This window comes from Streptopelia decaocto (assembly GCF_964273445.1).
Source record: "Streptopelia decaocto genome assembly, chromosome: 11".
Classification (NCBI taxonomy): Eukaryota; Metazoa; Chordata; class Aves; order Columbiformes; family Columbidae; genus Streptopelia; species Streptopelia decaocto.
In genome coordinates this window covers 1543817-1562130 of record NC_138666.1, presented here as the reverse complement: position 1 = coordinate 1562130, position 18314 = coordinate 1543817, and the positions used below count along the sequence as shown (strand labels likewise).

Here is an 18314-nt window from a genome sequence, read left to right as displayed (position 1 = left end):
GCGGGGCCGACGCCGTCCGTGCCGGGGGTGCGTGCGTGGGACCGGCCGAGACTCGCTGGCGACACGTGTCGCGATAATTGATGAAAGAAGCCGGTAGCATCGTTGGGGCGGGGGAGGGAGGAAGGAAGGAAGGAAGGAAAGTTTTGGCGGTGATGCTCGGAGCACACTCGTGTTTTAGCCGCTGAGCTTGAAATTAGTGTTTCTTTATGATTGGGAATAGTAGCGCCGTCTGTTTCCTCCCGCTGTCCAATGCGCGCAAGGGTGGTGAAAGAAGGGGAGAATTAAAAGCGGTTTGATAGATAGGACTTGAAAACTTGCTTGGGCTTGAAGAAACAATAGCCAAATTTAGTCAGGGCTGCATTAGTAAAGGTTAAACATTAAACTTCGGGTGTTCTTCACCATCCACAGCAAAAGGGGTGTTTAAAACCTCCTGTTTATAAGAAAACTGCTGGCGAAACGTAAAGGGGGGGCCGTGGCCATCCCGTGCTGTATTGCATGCCTTGCCAGCTTTTTGACTTTGAAGTGAAGTGGTGCGAGGGGGGAAGGCGTGATTTCGGAAGCCTTTTGCTCCCAGCGGCGGGGAGGTTAGCTGGTCTGGCCTGAGCTTTTATTGTCCTCTGCACAAAGCAGAAGTGACAAACTCAGTGGTCCAGGGGCTTTGTTGTAGCAGCACAAAAGGATCATAAATTCGGATACCCAGAAGATGAAACAAAAAGTCTGAAGTGTTTGTAATTAAGTAACTTGGCGGTGAACAAAATCAGCGTGCAGTTAATCAACCCGCTAAAGAAGGAATCGAAACGCCATCCAGGGCCATTTTATATTATTTGTGAAGTATCCACTGTTTAATAGATGATTGCAATGTAAGTTGTACGTGCTTCAAATGTTTAGGAAGTTTTTGTCAAGTCCTTCGTCTTTATCCGAACCCCCGAATCATGTTCCCCCCAGCCTAACGATACTTCCAGCGTTGTGCTGGGGGGCAGGTTTGCAGCGTGGCGGTGTGACCCTCCGCCATCCCAACAACCTCTGCTAAAGGAGCCACTTCACTAATTGGTAGATGAACGTTCCAGTCCGCGGGCAGAAGAAAGGGCAGAGCCAGAGCTATTTCTAGGGGATGCTCAGAAACGCGTTGTTTGAGACGAGAAGGATGGCAGTTTGAGGACAGCGGTGCAGGCCGCGGGTCGTGACTCCCCTCGATCAGGGCATCACGTTTAGAGGCCGGGCCTCTGGAGTTTGAAATATTTTTCTGGGCTAAAGTGTCACATTTAACGTTTAGGAAATAGTTCGATGCCAGTGAAAACTGTGTTTGCTCTAGAAGCTCGGTTAGTAAACATTGGCATTTCATGCCATAATAATGTTTATTTTTTTATTAGTAATTTGTTTCCTACCTCATTACTTTTTAGGTGGCAATATCTCTCACAAGGGGGTGGGACTTAGTAACGAAATGTTGATCCTAATTCTAATACAGAACGGATCACTATTTACAAGAGCATTTGTATGAATCGAAGCAGGTAACTTCCTGGCAAGTCATAGCTAAGAAACATTATCCCTGTAATGTAGAAATATCTAGAAGGTCCTTTCAACAGTGCGCTGGGTAAAGCCGAGTTTTTAAAAATTCTAATTATTGCTGTAGTCTCTAGGCAGAAAAAAAATGTCTTTTCAGCTTCAGCATAAACTGGCTGTAAATAACAGTTCTTAGCATGAGCTGAATAACAGGGAGTCTGCAGAATGAGCTGAATCTGGGTGAAATTTTGGATAATAGGACGCGACTCATACATGGATGTAGGATAAAGAATTTCTTCCTTTCTGAATATTCATCCATATCGTCTGCTTTTAAAAAGTCTGTCATATACATTTAGTAGTCCAGGGAGCTGGCAACCCAGTAGATTACCACAGTACACGTTTCCATGGAAATAATTGAGATGTAATAAATAAAGGCACTCTGAGGTCACAGGTTTCCCAATTCAGCTGAGAAGAAAACAAGCATAAATTATGTGGATATATGGGTAGCATTTAGGACTTAAAATAATTTACCATCTTTCTCTTTTCTGTGTATTTATTTCACTTTGTATAGCACTTTTGCCATTTATTAACCACTACTGAGATTTGCGCATCCTTTTTCATTCAGAAAGATTACGCACTAAAATAGAATCGGTGTGTGCCTGTGATGAAAGGGATTATTCTGCATGCGAAAGGCAAGTTGCCCGCGTGTTAACTGGGAGCGATGCTGACTTTAAAGAAGTGACTGACAGAAGCATCAGATGCTGGCAACTCTTAGATGTGTGTTCTTTAAAATGAAGTGTTTGCAAACCAAAACTGGATGCCAGCGAAGCTGCAGGGCATGTGGCCCCTGTGCTGTATTGTCTCAGGTTCAGCCTGGCAGAAACTTGCAGTGATTCCTGCAGCTGGAACTCCCGCAGTAACCGTGGTCTTTCCCCTGATGTGGGATTTATGATTTGCAATACAAAACGCTGATTTGTTTTGATCATTGGTTTGTGCAAACTTGGAGATATTAACCTCGTAGCTGGTGGCTGGGGACAAAGTTCTGCTTGGCTTAAAGGAAGGTTGTTTCAGATCAATGGGGATGGAGTAGAGGTAGGAGGGGTTGAGTCTTTGTTGGCTCACAAAATAAATGCTTCGGTGACGGTGTGGTGGCAGCAGTGATGGAGTAAAACACTGGCCTGTTCTGAAGCTCTGCCTCGCACCACAGACGAAGGCTGGGAAGGTAATTCTCCTCGGCACAGAGCCTCCTTCCGCCCCGCTGCCAGGCGCCTCCTCTGCCGAGGGCTTTTTCGGTTGTGTGTACGGAGTCGTACCTTCCTCAGTGCCATTAAAGCCACGTGCTCCTAAGCCCAGCACCGCAACACAGTTGTGAACATCCAAACACGCTGTCTGTCCCCCATTAAAAGTGATGGGGAGTGATGTCAACACCGGTGCCCTTCAGAGTTTGTTCTGTGGTGCCAGCTCCGGGGAGCGGTGGGAGCTGAGCAGGGTGCGCATCCACCGCCCCCTGCATTCAACTGTAGTTTCTGTGCTGCAAACTGGGGCCTCTGGACGCAGTTCTGTAAAGCAAAGTGCCGAGGGGCTGGTAACAGGAACCTGTAGGTTTGCAGTCCCCTGTAATTTTAATTTAGGAATTACTAGATTGCGATTTGTGGGGAGCGGGCTTGCACCGGTACAAGTTTCTAAGCATCAAATGCAAGTTGGCTGCTGAATTTGACAGTCCTGCAAATTGCTGTCAGCTTGCAAGGGTATTTTGCGAATAAACGTGCTAGTTGGTAATCAAACTGTTTTGCAAAAGAATGCACTAATTAAGTCTAGATTTGTTATCCTACTTGAAGTTGCAGAATTGCTGTCATATTTTTTTGCTTTCAGTTGGCAAAAAATGCTGATAGAAACTTTTGATTCCCACCCTACCTGCCTCATTTGTGTCAGTCAAGAGGGGAGAAGGGGGGTTGCTCGCTACTTCGTTATCTGCAAAGTAAATAAAAATACTTCAACCATTTGCCGAGTTCCAATTAGTTGATTGCTATGAATGATCTTCTTTAAAGGAATGCTGTTTTACCTATCTGCGCATACAAAGGTTTGATTTTGAATGCCTTGTGAAAAGGATTCTCTTTGTCTTGATTGATGTCAAGAATAAAAGCGTGATGGTAATATCCCTTTGAAAGCTATTGTATTGTCAGCTCTGGCTGACAGCAGGAGGCCCTCCTAGTGCTATAGATTAGCGCTGTGAAAACACTGACATTTTCTTTGTTATATTGCTGTTGTTCTGCTTGCAAAGTCAATTATACAATGTCGGAGCTCAGTTACAGAGTTGACTGTGGAAGTAACAATGTCTTTCATACTTGTCTTAAAGATATAATTTTCCTTTTTTCCCAGCTGATAGAGAAGAACCTGAAGGTACCGGCACAGTACATTCTGCAAATTAAATTTTGACAAGTATAATCATAATTGCCAAATAGAAGAGACTTGTGCGATTATCCTTTAATTTTACAGTTCATTCAAGTTTCGGCGGAATTTTATTGATACAGTGAAAGCAGCAGCTAAAATTGATAAAACTCATATCAAATAAGATTACGCTCGTGATTGTTCTTTATCAAGTGTAGCTTTTGGGGGATTAGGAATAATTGGAGATGTTGGTGTTTCATTGCGGGGCTGGTGCCCTGAGAGCGGTTGAATCCGTGCAGCACACCGAGCGGCGCCTTCAGGGATTAGCCCGCAGTTTTTAATTTTTGCCTGTGTATTTTGCTCCAAGCCCAGCAGCATTCTCCCCTCAACTCCACAAGTCCCATCTTCCTGCGTTCCGTCCCTCCGGAACGCTTTTCTGGATGGGATCTGCTGGTATTTAACTGGTTTTACCGATTGAAACTCCTGCCTGTGTGCAAACACCTTTTAATTGTGGCCTGTTCCCATTGGTCTCGGTGAACAGAATGAATAAACGTGGCCGAAAATTGACAAGAGTGGGAGACGTAATGCAAAAGGTTTAAGGATGAATGGGGAGAAAATAGAAATCTCGTGTGTTAAGTGGTGCTACATTGATGAAAAACAACTACCAGAGAAAGCCTCTGATTTCTTTTCTTTCAACAATATTTGTGTATGATCACTGCAAGTTAAAGAACATCATTCACAGCTGAATTGCCTCAGATAGCACGTGCAAAAAAATAATCAGAGAGCTCTTGTTAGGACATTAATTGTAGGATTTCTCAATTACTATTATAAACTAATAGAGTAACAAAAGATTCCGCAGTTACCAGTAATTTGTCAGGATTTATTTTGTTTTTCTTCAATAATTGAAAATTAATGTCTTGAAGTGAAAGCAGATGTTCATGCCATCCTCTGAATTGGATATAAAAATGATGTTTTGTAGATGCATTAAGCTTGTGTAAATACAAATTGACTTATCATAGCCGGGGCTTTGGCTTGGTTTAGCTATTGTGTGCTGTCAAATTAACTTTTAGGTTAAACCTGGGTAAGTGGTTTCAGCCGGGTTAAATTAACTAAGCCAAGTGTTTGGGGAGGCACCCAATGATCAGTTATTACAGTAAATGTTTTAAAAAACCTGCTGGCTTTGCAAATGATGATACTTTCTCATACTGTAGAATTAATATTGACTTCTGTTGTGATAAATGCGCTCTTAGTTGTTTACTTGGTGATTTTTACTGAACTAGTTAATTTATATCTCCCCCCCAATTCTTGAAATCAGTTTCAGTGCATTAAAGCATTTGGAAAATGCAAACCACATGCTTTTTTAAAAAAGAAATAACCTCTTGGTCTTACACATTAGCCTGCAATCTCTACAAGAGCATAGCTTTCTTCATGGAGTGTAATATTCTCTTAAACAAAACATTATTAATTACCCACAATAATTGAACTGTCTTCTAAAATTGCCTACATCAGCCCCTCATCACTCCATCAGTGTTCTCCTTAAATGCCTCTGCAAAAGCTTGGCTATTATGTTCCCTTGTATCCTAGTAGAGGCGCTGGAGTAATGAAATACTACTGATAGAAACCCTACAACAGACTCCTGCTAAAGCCTGATGGACAGGCGGAGGGTTCTGGTGCACGTGTGGACACGGACCTGGAGCAAACGGGACCAGCCCCGAGCTGCCCGTCCTGCGCGCGTTTCTTCAACGCAATTGTAAAGCCTAGAAGTAGATTCTTGCGCATTTTCTTTCCCCGTGTCTATGAGTAAACGCAGAGAAGCTGGTTCCTCGTTCCCTTAGAAAAATAAGGTGGTGCGAGTTTGAAGTGCTACATCTTCTTGACAACACGTAGGCGCATCTATGTGTGCAGCAGTGAATTATGGTGGTTTCGCGGAGTCGCTCCATTCTGGGGAGTAGCAGGATGTGCAGACTAAATGGTCTCTTGTGACATTTCCAGCTACAGAAGGCCCGAGCTTTGACCTCTCGCAATGGTTTGTTTTCTAAAATGCAAACAAAGGGACCCGATGGGGTTGGAAACTGGGTGATGCCGTTCAGAACGGGCTCGCAAATCTCGTTGCGGTACAGTGAACTGGCATTAGCTTTCCAGTGTACGACTTATTTCGGATAGCACTCCAATACCCATCTGAATCTGGTGATAAGTAGCTTCATTATATTGTTTGCATTTGCTTAGAAAGAAAACCTTTTCCAGCCACAGATTAGGCAACAGAAAGACCAATTTGCAGAGCTCGTAAATGCCACTTGTTAATCATATGCAGTACAATTATTAATTATTTCTTTCTTTCTTTCCCCCCTTGGATGTATTAAGTCAACTTTTTAGCTTTTTATGTAATTGAAATTTGCCCTTTTGTTACCTGGGCATGAATTATTTTTGAAATGTTGTCATTACCCGCCCTGCTGTGAGGTTTATCTCTTCTGTTCATCCTAATTAAATAAAACATCCTGTTGTTCGCCCGTCTCGCGTTGAAGCGAATTACCTGCCCGCAGGCTCGCGCCGGCGTCGGCCACGCGTCTCGTCACCGCCGCTGTCGACTAACACGTTTACTTTTAGTTTCTAATTTCAAAGGGCTCGGTTGGTGCAGTGTGACAGGTGAACGGTGAATGCTTTACAGGACTTTCAAGAGCTGAACAAACAGTAAAGGACTTATCGCTACCGCAGCGGCGAGTACAAATGTGGGGCGGCCTTTGTGGCAGAGGAGCGTCGCCTTTGGCTGGATAAAGGCCACTCGGGAGACCTCAAGGGCTCGCTTGGGTGAAATAATCTCGGTCGTGGTCTCATTTAAACCCACCCTACCCGTGTGTTCTCCTGGGCAATTTCCAGCGGGGTTGATCTCGGCTCTCTTTGTAGCATCACCCGCCGTTGTGTTCTTGGGTCTGGTACTGATAACGAAGGCGGCTTCAGAAGCGGAACAGTTGGAGCTTCTTTACGCAGAAGTTATTTCCAGTTCGTATTAGAGGAAGTAAACAATGCGTTTGGGTTTTAAAGCAAAGGGAAAGGTCCCTGCTTGTAGAGAAATGGTTTGTTTAAGCCTCTGATAGCGCTACGGAAAACGTGCTGCTCACTGGTGAAATCCTGTTATGGCTACAAGTACAAGAGTTAACAAGTTGCGGTGCTCTGGTCTCTGTTGGCTCCCGCTGGGCTCTGGAGGTTTGGTCAAATATGGCCTAATTCTGCTTTCTAAATATTAAAAAAAAAAAAAAAAAAAATCAAAATCATACAGAGGGCAAAAAGACAAGTTCTTAATATGCATATCCTGGGAAAATCCTAAACCAGTATTTTTACCCCCTCCAGTCCCAAGGCTAATCAAAATTCCTTCGTTTCCACATCTACCATTAAAATCTGTGCCTCCCTGGGTTGTGTGCCAGCTGTGCGAGTTCAACCACTCCATTGGCTGGGCTCACAAAAGCCGTTACTGCTGTACAGGTCATTCAGAGATGGGATGCGGCTCCAGGTGAGGTCCAACAGCTGGTGTTTAATTAGCAGCTCTGCTCGTTCCCTAATGACCCTCACCTGGCTGGGATGGGCTTCTCCCAGGTTGTCCGGTGATGGCTGGAACTCCCTTCACATGGTGGGGAGCTGAGCAGTAACGAGGCCAGTGTTATTAACACTTGTGTCCCCTGGAAAGAGGGTGTTTGGAGCAATGTGGAGATGAAGTTCTTTGCTGGGTGAGCATCTAGGACCCACTTTTGCAGTTTTTTAGGGTGAGTGCAATTTTTCTTCTTGGCATTAACTGAAGCTGGGTTGGATGTTTAAATCTAAACGGGTAGCATAAGTCCAAGCTCCCTGAATCTGTTGGAGAACTAATGGTGTTAACCAAGATTCCTCTTGGTGTTGGAGGACTGTGAGTAGCCTGAGGTGATATTGGCCACGGGTCGAAACCTCTGAGCAGGGATGGGTTTTTATTCTTATTCCTTGCATTGGAACTGAAAGAGCAAGAGGAGCAAAGAGTTTTGATGGGAATACTCAGCATCCAGTGCCGCAGAGAACATCTCCTGCTGTTTCTATGGGATTGCTAATGGGGGCGTTTCTAGGAGAGGTGGGCAGGTGCAGGGGTGCAGCAGAGAGAGACACCTGGGTTGTGTTTAACATCTGTTCACGTAAGCAGGTACAGATTACGTGAGCAAAACTGACTGCGATTCTGCATCCTTCCAGTCTCCTGTCCCCGGAACTGGAAAGGTAAAAGAAGGGTGAGAAAACACATGATAGAAGGATGGATTTAGTACCCGAGGGAACAGAAATGCTGAACAGAGAAAGATGGAAATAAAATAGGGAAACTGTTGCTGGTGGTTGAGTGTAGAGGGTGCCTGATGTTTAGATGTAAAGTTTTGGCACAGAGGCTTGCTTACCTGGAGCTTTATCTATATTATTTTTAACTTGTAGTTCAAAGACTTAGAGAAGAAACAGCTCTGGAAAGTGACTCCAAACCTATGGAAAAGGGTGTGATTCAGCATCAGCAGAAAACACTAGAAATGTAAAACACTTGAAGCAGTTTTTCTGCTCTTAACAGAGAGTACCTGTGCTTTGCTGTCCTGGGGAGTGTATTTGTTGTGGTTTGTAGTTGTTTTCTGTTTAATATAGAGAAGTGTGAGGACAATGGTGATTGCAGGCATTAATTCTGGAAGTTTTAGCTATTTTATGACCACGGCAGCAGCTGAACTTGGCCTGTGAGGACTCCTGATCGTTCAGGGTTTTCAACACTTCTTATGTGAACGCACACAAGTATATGTAACATATGACATATTCACATTGATGTGAGAGAGGAGGTCCGGAGGAGTAGGTAGTATCTTTTGTTAGAACAACTAATAGGGTTGCAAAGGAAGTTTTTTGCTGCACATGTGTTCCTTTTGCTCTGAAAAAAAGCAGCAGTGTTCTGGCTATTTTGCTTGCTAGGTAAACGCAGCTTTGCTTTAATTTACATATTCAAGCTCTTACCCAAATTTCTCCTGCTTCATTAGATTACTCACATGAGTAAAGATATACTGGATTACGTAGTAATGCCAAGCTTGTATATTGCTGAATTCTGAGGATGCGTTTCAGTTCGTGGCCTCCTTTATTTCTAGGAAAATGGCATGCCTTGCCCTTCATAATTCCCTTGCTTTTACTGACCAGACTGTTCCCCCAGAGGGCATGTGGGATGTGGCAGAGTATTGAAAATACTGGGATGGAGAAGTAGAGAAGAAGGGCTGTGTGTGAACTGCACCTTATTTATGTTTATATTAGGATTATATGGCAAAAATAGTGTGTTTCTGGCAGTGAGACTTTGTGGGGAATGTGGTGGGTGACTCGGGGTGAGGAAGTTGTTGCCTTAAGATTATTTTTTTAAGGATAAAGAAGTACTTTCAGTCTAATTCTGAGCATCCTTTAGGAGTAGGGTACAATATATTATGAGCCATTTTAAAAAGAAACTGTGAGTGCTTGTACCGAGTCTCCCCTAATGCTTGTGTGCGAGCCCACTGATTTGATTCCCTTCATTTCAAGAGTGTTTTCTTTCCTAATTTCTTTCCTGCTTGATAACACATAAGTGAGATTTGTTTTAAAGCTCCCATTTGGTTTCTTTTGATTGCTATTTTTGGTCTTAAATAAACACTCAACAGATAGCTTCTGCTTTTATTCTTCTCGATTAAAGTAAATTCAGTAATATACCCGAACTCAAAGGTGAGGGTCTGAAAAACCTCCCGGCTCAGAGATCCTCGGCAGGGAGCTGGTGTGAGCGGTTTCCAGTGCGTCGAGGGGTGATGTGGAGCTGCTGGGCATCCCTGGGGGGACAAAATCCCCCGCAATTGGCAGGAAAATGCCGCTTTGGTGGGGCTGTTAGTGACAGGGTGTGGGTGCTCTGCTGTGCACCAGGAACTCACCCAAGGACCAAATGCTTGTTTTTATAAAGAGGTATCTCTGCTATGCAAAATACAGCTCCAAAGAAAATGCATAGAAAAATGAGCTTTTAATTTGTCACCTGCTGCTGAACCACCCTGTCCTCCTCGAGATGCCAAGTTGTAAATGAGGCTTTTGTATCCCTGCACACGGCCATCCAAGAAACGTTCTGCGTGTCGTGGCTGTCAGTGGCGCAGCTGAAGACAGCAGACCGGTGGCTTTAAACTGCTGCTGTCTGATTGGTACGAGCAAAGGCAACACAGCCCGAACGTGAGCAAACAAAAAGGCAGGTAGAGAGAGAAGCTGGTGTCTGCGGTGGCTCGGGAGGTCCTGGCTGCCTCCAGAGCGGGCTCTGTTCTAAGCTTTCTGTCCGGCAATGCTGAGGAAGAAGGAAGCGAAATTGTTTATTTGTGCAACCACTCAAGGAGCTGTTGGAAAGCTCCCTTTAAATTATTTTTTTTTTAAAAAGGCAATATTGGATCTGCAGGTTTTATTTTGGAGAGTATTGTTTGGCTGCGCAGTCTCTGGCCTCTTGCAGTGTGTGCATGTGGCAGGTATCACAGCTGACAAACGCGGCTTCTCTCCTCACAAACCTCAAACCACCTCATGAAAGCTTGTGTTGAGGGAGAAATAAAACTCTGAGTTTTAATCTATGGTCAGGTGATGATGGGTTGAAGGAAAACTCAGGAGAGCATCTTGTTAGAGCTGCCCTGGCCAGGCAGGGGCACCCACCCTTCCCTGTAGTACTTGAGTGCCTGTATCGATTAGGCAGCTGCAAATTAATAATAGTAGGAAATAATCCTGCCTTACATGAAGGTATTATTGTGCCTACGTAACCTTGTGACACTATCCTCGCTTCCTTCCTTCTCGCCTGTTCTCTTCCTAATATCTGTAGCCTGTGCAAGTGTCAGTGGAGACCTTCGGCAGCTTCGCTTCCCTTCCCACAGCACCTCCCACCTTGCAGCCTGGGAAGCTTGAGAGTGTTGTTTTTTGGGGAACACAGGCTGTTTTCCTTCCCTGGGTAGAAGCTTATGTGCTGGTTTTTCCTCCCTCCAATCTTTGCTGTGTTTGCTCCTTGCTGTTCTGCCTCTGCAGCTGTGCAGAACAGCAGCGGGGCTCCCTGAGCGGCTGTGCCTTGGGGAGGGCGGTGGGAAGGGGCAGGACGATGCCTGCAGGGCCGGGAGCCCTGGCCACCGCTCTGCTTGTGGTGGGACCAGCCAAGGCCATGGCAAGGAGACACAGCAGAATCATCCTGCTGCTTTGGTAAGCTGAAGGCCATTGGTGCTCTTATTACAGGGAATTTTAAGTTCACTCTTATGTTGTTCTTGCCATCTACTGCTCGTTGGCTAGATTATCTTTTATTGGCATATCCCAACAGAATCCCAGAGTGTCAGGGGTTGGAAGGGCCCTGGAAAGCTCATCCAGTGCAGTCCCCCCATGGAGCAGGAACACCCAGATGAGGTTACACAGGAAGGTGTCCAGGCGGGTTGGAATGTCTGCACAGAAGGAGACTCCACAACCCCCCTGGGCAGCCTGGGCCAGGCTCTGCCACCCTCACCCCCAACAAGTTGCTTCTCATCTTTCAGTGGAACCTCCTGTGTTCCAGTTTGTACCCATTGCCCCTTGTCCTGTCACTGGTTGTCACCCAGAAGAGCCTGGCTCCATCCTCCTGACACTCCCCCTTTCCATCTTGATCCCCAGGAATGAGTCCCCCCTCAGTCTCCTCTTGTCCAGCTCCAGAGCCCCAGCTCCCTCAGCCTTTCCTCACACGGGAGATGCTCCACTCCCTGCAGCATCTTGGTGGCTGCGCTGGACTCTCTGCAGCAGTTCCCTGTCCTGCTGGAACTGAGGGGCCACAACTGGACACAATATTCCAGGTGTGGTCTCCCCAGGGCAGAGCAGAGGGGCAGGAGAACCTCTCTGACCTACTGACCACCCCCTTCTAACCCACCCCAGGATGCCATTGGCCCTCTTGGCCACAAGGGCACAGTGCTGGCAACTCCCTTCAGCATCTTCATGGCTCTATGCTGGACTCTCTCCAGCAGTTCCTTGTGCTTCTTAATAGGTTTATTTTGTTCTGAAGTTGTTTTTATTTTTTATTCAATGTTGCCATGTTGGAAAAACGCACACTAGCCCCTGGCTTAAATGCACCCTGCAACTCTGCTGATGTTTAACCCTGCAGCTCTGGAAGGGAGTGTAGAGAGGAATGCTGGTTGGATCGGGGCTGCTGTTACCTTAGGCTCAGCCTGTGAAACCCTGGTTTTCTCCTCCTGGGTATGTCCCATGGCTGTGCCCGCTGCCGCATGAGGTGGGGGCTGATCTGATGGGTTTTGCTCTCCCTCTGTTTCAGGCTCCTTGTCCCATTGCCTCCCGAGCAAAGGGCTCCCAGGAGCTCGCTTGATTTTTTTTCTGATGGGCTGGTGGGTAACCCTGTAGCTCGGTGCTATCTGGGGACAGGGCTGGTGTGTGTCAGCACAGGGTGAGCAGGGCAGGGCGATCCAGGCAGTGTTTGAGTGCTGTTGGTTTGGGTCAAACCTCTTGGACATGAGCCTGTGTTGGGGAGGCTGGTCCACGGCCACCCACGCAGGTTGTGGGTGTGTGTCCACATCTGCAGTGGGCTGATGGGTCACAAAACCCATGGAGATGTCTCCAAGAAATTACTATTATTGAAGCAAATTCTTGAGTCTGTGTTGAAGGGAAAGATGCAAAACCCTGTGAGCACAGGCTGCAGAAGTTCACTGAAAGTGATGAATAGACCCAAGCTGCACAACTGCCCTCTTGTGTGTCTCAGTGGAGATGGGAGCTGTGGAGCAACCCGTGGGATCTCTCGCTGTTCCTGTGCTGGTGGGGCTTGCTGGCAGCAGTGTTGCTGGAGAACAACTCCCTTCTCCATTCTAACTGGGTGGGAAGAATGGCACTGAGATCTCAAGAAGAAAGGAGACTTGTTATCCTGCTCTTGGTTTGCACCGTGGGGTGTGTGTCACCAGGTGGGTGATCCTGTTAACCCCGGCAGATGCTGGTCCACCTCCTGGGCTTTGATGATGGGAGATACGCTGGTAAATCCAGCTCTTTTTGCTACTTTATGCAGGCTTTTTTTCTTACGAGTGAATTTTGACAATGGCTGCCAGACATGGCACCGTGTTCCGTAACCACACGTATGGGCTGGCTCGTGTGTCTGGAGTTGTGATGTAGCCGTGAACGGGGAAGGTCAAAGCCACCCCGTGTCCTTGGGCCCACCCAGCCTTTGGTGTTGTGGCAGTGGCGTGTGCTCGAGTTCTTATTTAGCTTATTTCTCATGTAGCAAATTTTGATGGCTTTCCTTGCTGGCAAAGCAGGGCTGCTTTTTCTTTCCTCTTTTTCCTCATTTGCTTATTTTTAGTGATAAAAGTAAAATAATTGGCTATTTGCCAAGAAGGAAACAAAACCAACAAATAAAAACCCTAAAGCAACCACAACATTGTACCTTTCCTTGCTTTTTTTTTTTTTAAAAAATTCCCTTTAAGTGTGACTATTGATGTGTCTTTTTCCGTAAAAGCTTGTGATTCAACGTTAAACCAATAGCACATCAAAGAATAAAATAAGGTCATTTCTTGTGTGTTTTCCTATTTATTATTAAACTTTTTCAGATGTGGGAAAACATTGTGGTGTGAGAATATGAAGAAATGTTGACTCGTATAAAGGAATAAGAGTAAGGTCTTGAAATAACCTGGTGTGCTTGTGCAATAGCATTGGTTGGGCTGCAGTCTGGGCTCTCAAACAACCTCACTTAAAAATGCTTTAAATTTTATAAATATTTCTGTCTCTCTCTCTTTTGCAATACTTAACATACATTGTCTGTTCTGCCGTTAACTCCCTGATGCGGAATTCCTAAGTTTGGGCTAATAGAAAATTTGGAGGATTCTTCATTATCTGAACCTCTTGAGAAATACCAAATATGTTCCAGTAATTGTGGTGTAGTACAACAGGGAGTCACACTGGCAGTTTGTTGGAAAGGCTTTTTCCTGTAGTTATGAAAACCATACAACTATTAAAATCCCCAAAACCGAAACCATTGGGATTACTCATATACTTACAGTTAAGCGCATGCCTAAAGGTAGATATATTCAGCGTGCCGGTTTTGACTTGCATTTGATTCCTAGCTTGAGAATGTCAGGAAAAAACAATATCCCTCCATCACTTGAGTCTCGTGCAGCCTTTTTGTTCGGTGTTTATGCAGCCACAGCGCTGTGGCTTGCGGCACAAGCACCCAGGTTTGCTACAAAGCTATTTATTGATAATAAGAATGGAAAGTCCACAAAACAGTAAGACACTCCAGGCTGTTAGAAGAGAGGCTGACTCAGATTTCTCTCCTCCTGCCATCTCTTCTATTTCTGCCCCAAGTCCTCAATGAATGTGCACGTGTCACGTAATTTTTCTCTCTTTAACTTAATTTTTTCCATCTTGGTTATATGCAAAGAGGCTGTAGCGTTTGTCCCTTGGAGAGCAGTGTGAATTTATTAAATGCTGTGAGATGCTGGATGGGTAAAAGTGAGATGAAACACCAGTATTATAGTTCAGGTCGTAATATTCTGGTTTGCTTTGTAGTTGTTTCATCTTGCTTCCTCTAGAAGATTAGTTTTATAGACTAGAATTAATGGGACAAGGTGGAAAGTGAAGCTTGTTTTATAGCTATGTTATAGGGACTCCTGTCCTCGCTGGCCAGTCTCTTACTGAGAAGGTGCTGGCTGCCTTGGTTTTTCTGTCCACAAGGTAGAAATAGAGGGAACTGCTACTATTGCTTAGTTTCTCTCTTGAAAGCTTCCTTTGCTTAAATACTTTTTATTCTGTATGTGACTCTCTCTTAGAAAACACTGGCATGTGTCCAAGTGTCTCGATGTATCATCCTAAGGAGTTGCTTAGCACACCTATTCTTCTCAGGAAGCAAAATGTGTTTTGTGTCTATGAAACTGTGTAAACAATTTGCTTTCGAGTCAGAATTTGGAAATACGCAGGTTGTGGGGTATAACTAATACAAATATGTTTTGGTTGCTCTTTTTTTTTTAAAGTAAATCCATTTGCAAAGTATAAATATGTGGGGGAATTTAATTTTAAAAACAGTCCCAGCCACTTCGTAGGAAAATATAATGCAGTACATAAACTCATTTTAGACACTACTTATTCTGCCGTGTCCCATTAGTTGATGTTTGCATAGCGCTTTGAAAATGTAAAGCGCTATATAAGTGCTTATTATTACTACATTATTATTTTTCTCCCTCTTGAAAAAAGACCCTCTAGGGAGAGTGAGACTTGCTTTGCATTTCATCTGTAGTGCAGATCCCACAAGAAATATACCCATTTGTTTTGGTTTTTACGTTCTTCCCTCCCCACTTCCAACCTCTGGAAAAAAAAGTGTGTTCTAGAGATTAGAGTTCTTATTTAGGTTATGCTTGGTAACTACACCGAAGAGAGGGTTACTTGAAGACATATAAAAATCTTAAAATGGCTTTTTATTCCAATCTGGGCAATAAAACGACTCGCTGCCCTGGCCCGTGTCCCCATGGTCTGTGGGTGCTGCGAGGAGCTGGTGACGGTGGCCTCTCTGGGGTCCCTTTCCGAGGGACGAGCACCCCGAGTGCGGGGACAGTGCCAGCAAAGCCTCAGAAGAATTTCCTTCCTCTAGAGAGGAAGCGCTACAAGTTTTGCTGTGGTATCACAACTATTGTTTTCCCTTGTAAAGAAAAATCCATCAGTTCCTCATCTCCTTTATGCTCTTTTAGCAGCAGCCTGTATTGCTGCAGGAGAACAAGATTTCAGGTGTTGTAGTGCCCTTTATCCCCTGAATCCTTATCTTGAGGAGGACTTTTAGTGGGCAAAGTTAACCATTTGCATCTTGAAATCTGAGAGCGATTCCTGTGCCTCTGCGTTACACACTGTGCTGCGCCATGGTTGACGCTGTAGTCACAGCAGATGACGTTTGGGGTGGTTTTTGCCCGAGCACCTCTGGACTTGTGTAGCTGTAAACTGGGGCAGCAGTAACTGTGAGCCCCCTTGGAGTGTGGTGGGGAATGTTTTGCTCCTCATCTAGCTCGACCTTTGCCGCGGCTCCACTTGCAGCGTTCCCTGCCGCCTTTTGGGAAGAGGTGCGGAGGGGAGGCAAGGAGGCCATGAGAAACGTGCAGGATGGTGTTATCACAGAGTGTGACTTGGCTTAGATCTGTCACTGGACTTGGCTGTCTTATGTCACCACCCATGGCCATTAAAAACGAGGTCACATGTGGCATTTCAGCCTGGTTTCCAGCAGAAATGGGGTTTTACTCAGCCATCCTTATCTGTGCGTGTGCCCTTCAGTGGTGCTGCCTGAGCTGGTGTCCCCAGCCCTGGCAGGGGGTGCCCATTGCTGGCAGCTGTGGTCTCCAACCTACAAACAACAGCAGAGTGGAAGAAGGGGGAAACCCCTAAAATCAGCTGGAAAGGCTTCAGCAAATGCAGAACAGCCTGAGGTGGTGAGTGCTTGTGGTACTGATGGGACTGCAGCATGCGGGAGCAGGGATGCGGTGACAGGCTGGGCCAGCCCGGCTTGTGTTCAGAGCTCCCTTTCCTTTACTCATTTAAAGTGATTAATAGTTCAGCTGTGTGACTGACCACATTTCCAGGCATTGTCTAAATCAAAGCTGAAGTATAAATGTGGTCTGATAACTTAAACCCATGTGTTATGGTATTATTTTATAAAGGGTTCATCAGCCTTGACAGTGCAGGTTGGATACTCTGGGTTCAAAGAGGAAAGAATCTGGCTGCAGGGAGGTGCAGGGCAGGGATGGGGCTGGCATTGGCATTGGCTGATTGGGACAAGGGATGGGAAAGACTCTGTCCCCCAGGCTGCATCCCCGCTGAAGCTGCCAGCTGCAAAATTACTGCCCAAGAGACTGGCTGTGGGTGTTTTGTTGTGCCCAGGGATTTGTCAGTGTTGGGGAGATAGAATCACAGATGGTTTGTGTTGAAGGGCCCTCCCCAGCTCCCCAGTGCCCCCTGCCATGAGCAGGGACATCTTCACCAGCTCCGGTTGCTCAGAGCCCCGTCCAGCCTGGCCTGGGATGTCTCCAGGGATGGTTCAGCCACCACCTCTCTGGGCAACATTGCAGTGAATCACCACACTCACTGTAAAAAAATTTCCTCCTTATATCTACTTTGAATCTCCGCTCTTTCAGTTTAAAGCCATTACCCCTTGTCCTATCACTACACACCCTTGTAAAAAGTCCCTCTCCATCTTTCCTGTAGGTCCCTTTAGGTACTGGAGGCTGCTCTAAGGTCTCCTCAGAGCTTCTCGTCTCCAGTTGAACACCCCAGCTCTCTCAGCCTGTCCTCCAGCAGAGCTGTTTCAGCCTCGGGTCATTCCTGGGGCTCCTCTGGCCCCTCTCCAGCAGGTCCATGTGTATCCTGTGCTGAGGACCCAGAGCTGGACCAGCACTGCAGGGGGGGTCTCACCAAAGCGGAGTCACCTCCCTGACCTGCTGGCCACACTCCTTTGGATGCAGCCCAAGATACGATTGGTTTCTGGACTGTGAGTGCACATGGCTGGCTCATGTCCAGGTTTTCCTCCACCAGTGCCCCCAGGTCCTTCTCTGCAGGGCTGCTCTCCATCCCTTCATCCCCCAGCTGGGTGTTGCCTTGACCCTGTACCTGACCTTGTTGATCCTCATGAGGTTCGCATGGTCCCACTTCTTGAGGTTGTCCAGGTTCCTCTGGATGGATCCTGTCCCTCTGGCGTGTCACCTGCCACACTCGGCTTGGTGTCATCCACAGACTTGCTGAGGGTGCGCTCAATCCCACTATCTGTCATTGATTAAGATATTGAACAGTACTGGTCCCAGTATGGACCTGTGAGAGACACCACTTGTCATGGATCTCCATCTGGACATTGAGCTGTTGATCGCTGCTTTGAGGGGTGGTGGGATGTGTCAGCATAGCCTTGCGTCCCTCCCTTCTTCACTCTTCTAAATAGGAATTAGTTTGAGGGTGAGAATGTGTAAATGTTTATACACAGAAGCTTAAATTCAGAATGAAACCCAGTTCCCTTGTGCACCCTGGGTTGCAGATGCATGAGCCTGGTGCAGCAGTAGGTTTATGTGCTTGATATGATGCGTGTACAGGGGATGTCCTGGTCTCCCTGTGTACACACCAAGCAAACCCTAAACATGCAGGCACAAAGATGCTCCACAACCGGTTTGTGTGGAGGCAAGGGAGAGCGAGCAAATACTCTGCAGAAAATAGAGCACAGCTGCCCATTTTGGCCACCGAGCCCTGGCCATGATGGGCCACACGTGGCCGTGCGGCGGAGGCCGTGGGCAGCGGGCTGGCTCCCGGGCTGGCCCCCGCGGTGCTGGCACGAGCAGCCCAGGGCCGGGCAGATGGTCCCCCTGGCCGCGGGGCCCCGCTCTTCTGGGAGCGAGTCCCGCTGAGACCGCAACAACAGCAACCCGGGAGCTGGGCAGATGGTCTACTGCGGCCGCCAGCATAATTGCATC

At 46.4% G+C, this 18314-nt stretch overlaps 1 protein-coding gene across 2 annotated transcripts in view; it reads left to right on the top strand.

Annotated features, from left to right (window-relative positions):
- Nucleotides 1-18314, top strand: part of ZNF423 (zinc finger protein 423) — a 218081-nt gene that overhangs the window by 646 nt on the left and 199121 nt on the right. The window lies entirely within an intron of this gene.